Genomic DNA, 4,456 nt, shown 5'->3' with positions numbered 1-4,456 from the left:
ATGCTGAAGGAGCAAAAGTAAACCCTAAATCCTTAAAAATAGAATCATTTTGAAAATATGGTACTTGTTTCATGTTGTGATAATGCGTTTGGTCTCTAGGTCTCAACTTTAACAGCCCATATGTTCAGTTTATGAAAATGACCATTTTGCCAATGTCTTCTACATCTCTTCCATTTCCATGTTCAAGAAGCATATCAAAGTTTTGATATTATACACTGAATTGGTTAAAATTACATTATTACCCTCTTTGGACGCAGGTAGTATACTTTTCTTGGAGGTTTGATGTGGGAAGTAAACATGTGTTGGAAATTGTGGTTTGTAGTCATCAATCAAAGCTAATGCAAAACTTTTGTTGCATTCGTAGGATGGAATTAAGCACAAAATCCAGCCTAAGAATTATTTAACAAAAGTAAGTACTCTTTTCTAATTGCATCTGTTTTTGTTGCTCATTTTGTAAACTGTTTTCATTCCATTTTCCAATTCGTGTTTCAGTTGCATGCTTTTTAAGAAAATAAACATCCGTGATCATGGTGTTTAGAAACATTTTAATTTTCGAAAATCTACTATGTCTTGTTATCACATTAACAGAGTTAAACGTCCCCAATAACATGAGTTTCTTTGATTTGAGTTAATCTTTCATGCTTTTTAGGGAAAAGTAACAACCATCACCCTTGTCTCCTGATGTCATGGATTTTCTTAAAGTGTAAGTTATATTTAGTGCTAAATGCAATAAACAACAACTTATTTTCTTTTATTTGTGTAATATCCTAATAAGCAAGAATCTTCTAATAAGAAAAAAGCTAACTGTGCAATAATTGGATAGATCTTTCACTTATTTACTTTTAAGATTGTACTTTTAAATATAACATGATACTTTTCCTTATGACATTATACAATCAAAATCTAACTTATTAACACACACTTAATACAATGTTAAGAGGGTGCTGGTGTTTACTTTTGTATCTCTGATGAGGTAATAATCAATTCCCTTTTGTGAATAAAAATATTATACATAAGAATACTGTTATAAAAACTTCAATTTTTTTTTTTTTTATGCAAGAGCCTCTTCATTCAGCTGTGATGCTCGAACAAGCAACTTATTGTTGTTACTATTTATTTTAGCCAAACCAATTATGTTAAGAAATTATGGATTTCATCTCATTATTGGATCAAATGTTAATACTTTAATACATAATTTTATTCTACTATTAGTACTTAAAGGATATTTTTCATTACTGAATATCAATGATTTTGTAACAGTATTTAAATAACAATATAAGAATGATTTATCTATCTTTTTTTAGTAATATTTAAATTTTGGCCCATGAGTGTAGCTGATTTTTTAAATATTGATCCTCTGTCTTGTATTTTCTTAAAGTGTTATTGTCATTGTCAGGTTGGTGGTGGTTTAGGTCGAAAAGGGAATCTTTTTGAAATTTTGCTACTTATTTCATAGTTTTCATAACATGTTTGGTACCTGGGTCATCACCTAGATGTTAAACTTATAAAAATTGGCAACATACTTGGATCTCTTTACCAATAATTAGCAATATGTAACAATTAAAGTACATTTTGCTCATTTTAGTAGGGAAATAACAATATGTTGCTATTTATGGATAAAAGTATATAAGTATGCTGCTATTATGGATAAAGAAATGTAAGTACGTTGCTCTTTTTGGTAAAAAAAAATAGTGCATTGTCTATATTCATTGTAAACAAAATAAGCATGTTGCCCATTTGTATTCTCATAAAAACTAATAGAAAAATAATTCAAGTAATGTTATTTTTGTTATTCAGAGGTCAAGTTTTTGGATTATGAAGACCGAGTCACGGATCTAGATGCATTAAAAAAGAGAATATTCGATGAGGGAGTGGAACACTTGCGAAAAAGAAGCTTTTATATTTTGGTACTATTTACTAATTTACCCTTTTGGCTAGTTTTAACTAAATCTATTAATGACATGTAATTCTAGGTTTGGGCATTTTTCATGGGATCTTATTCATATTATTCAACATACACAGAGAGGAGAGGCAGTATGTTGTCTTAGTTAACTTCAGAGTACATGACTATCAAAAACCAGTGACAGGTAAATGTCTACTTTGCCCTCCAACTTTTATCACACACATATTATATTTATTGCATTTTCATGTTGCAGAGTATTTATCCGAAAGAAATACAACATATCGAGCATCCTATCAACTCATCAAAATTGACTCTTTGTTTTCTTTCATGCGTGTTCCTTGCTCTCCCTGAACTTGATGAGTTGATCAACAAGCAAAAAAAAAGTATAAGATGTTTAAATACTACAACACTTTTCATGAAATTACAATACTTCCCTTTTAGAAAAGTTTAAAAATTTAAAAGTACCTATTTCTCCATTGATTTTTAGCCTACACAACACTTCCATGAGTTTTACATACTTCACTGCTTCTCAAAGTTGTTAACATCTTGAATTATGGTACAAAACTTGTTTGCTTTTACGATTGATCTGCATGGAAAGTTATGTTCATATGTACATTCATGGGTTAGTTTTGTTAGTGTATGTAGTGAAAGTGATCTTGCAGATTCCATACGATGAACTTGGAACAAGAGGACCAGAGAAAAATAGTTGTTTGTTGAGAATGTTAATCATTATTGATGGTTTATGTTAATCATTATTGGTGGTAAACAAATAAATGTAAGTAGTTTGCTATTTATTGCAATTGTTGTTAATCATGAACAATAAGATTCACATGCTTTCAAGTTTGAAGTTTGAACTACTAGGTTGTAGCAACATACAAAGGATTCAAGGACTGTTTATGGTTTCCAGGAGTACTTGAATCTGTTTGACAAGTGGTTACCTTGTCTGAAACGTGTCTATAATATCTCACCTTCCTGTTTCATTAGTTCTTGTAGTATTTGCTAAGGATTTCAAAGTTAAAAAACAACATATTTGACATTGAAGGTCAAAATTCAGCCCACTAACTTTTGTGCTTTGCTCCTTTACTTCAATATGAGGTTTACTTCAATATATGAGTTAGAAGCAGGAGGCACCCAAACACCAAACCTCCATAAATGACATCAAACTTTGACAACTTCAGAAAAAGCAACAACATTCTATATTGCAGCAGTCCAAGTCAAACATCAATGTGTAATTAATGGCAACAAACTTTGAGAAACTACAAGGATTAAAAATATCAAATTCTAACAAAGTATGAACTTTTAAGATTAGTCAACACAAGATTCCAATAAGAAAAAAGTGTAAAATGCTTCGGTTAACTCTATTGATAGACATCTTCTGTCCTTTCACTCAAAAGATTGAAAACCTTGTATGTGCTCATTTTAAGTAAAGTTAATGGGGAACATCATCCTGTATAAAATTCTGCTCCATATTCAAAGGGTACATAGAAATGTTCTTATCATTAGAAGAGTGACAATTTCATTAGAAACAAAATTCGTTTGCAGAATTCATGAGAAAAGAAACACTATTAAGCAGCATAATCATGGCACAAAAACAAAGCTGTAAGAATGGCATGATATTGTACCAGGTCGTTTATGATTTTGAGTATGCAGAATGGCAGATTGTTTGGTTGAATTTCCATTCCCTAGCCTTCCATTCACATTTCAGATTTGGTCCTTTTGAGGGGTTCCGAACTTAAATGTTATGAGTATCTTTTCCTTTATTCACATCTCTTGTAGGCACATTTGGAGATTGTTTTTGCTTAAATTTTTTTCCATTCGAGGTGGGACTTTCCGAAGAGAGTTACTATTCTTTGGTGATGACTCAGTATTAACATATTAGATGTAAGACCCATGTATTACACGGGTTTATTCAAAATAAAAATTTAATATCAATATATAAATATGAAATACTTTATAATGTAATACTTTACATAACAGAATGTAATTTTTAAAAATTTCCTTATAGAACCCATTACAATTTTATGGAATTTTATTTTAAGAAAATGAAAATCCTTAAAAAATGACAAGTGGAAAATAAATTTTCTAAAATTCTCACAAAATGACATGTGTCAAAATGAAGGAGAAGATGAAATGTGGCAAAAAAAACCTTCATTTATTAAAGAGGACTAGGTGTGAGACCCATGTATTACATGGGTTTAATTAAAAAAAATTAAATATGAAATTCTAACAATTTGAAAAAGTTTGAATTTATAAGAAAAATGAGAAAAAATATAAATTATTAAAATCAATAAGACTTTAATGTATTGAATACATTACATATATAAACTATTTCTAATAAATACTTTACATATATATTACCTTACATATTAAATATGGAATTTTAATTTAATAAAATGAAAAATACAATAAAATGACAAGTGGAAAATAGAAAATTAAACAATTCTAGAAATTGCCATGTGTCCAAATGAAAGAGAATAGGACATGTGGCAAAAAAACCTTCATTTATTATAGTAGATTTGCAGAATGCTTCTTTGTAGAAGTAGGAATATCCGA

The sequence above is a fragment of the Lactuca serriola genome, chromosome 5 (genome assembly GCF_051521515.1).
Source record: "Lactuca serriola cultivar US96UC23 chromosome 5, Lser_US96UC23_V15, whole genome shotgun sequence".
NCBI classification, from domain to species: domain Eukaryota; kingdom Viridiplantae; phylum Streptophyta; class Magnoliopsida; order Asterales; family Asteraceae; genus Lactuca; species Lactuca serriola.
The sequence above is the reverse complement of the archived record's forward strand: the minus strand, read 5'-3'. Positions refer to the sequence as shown.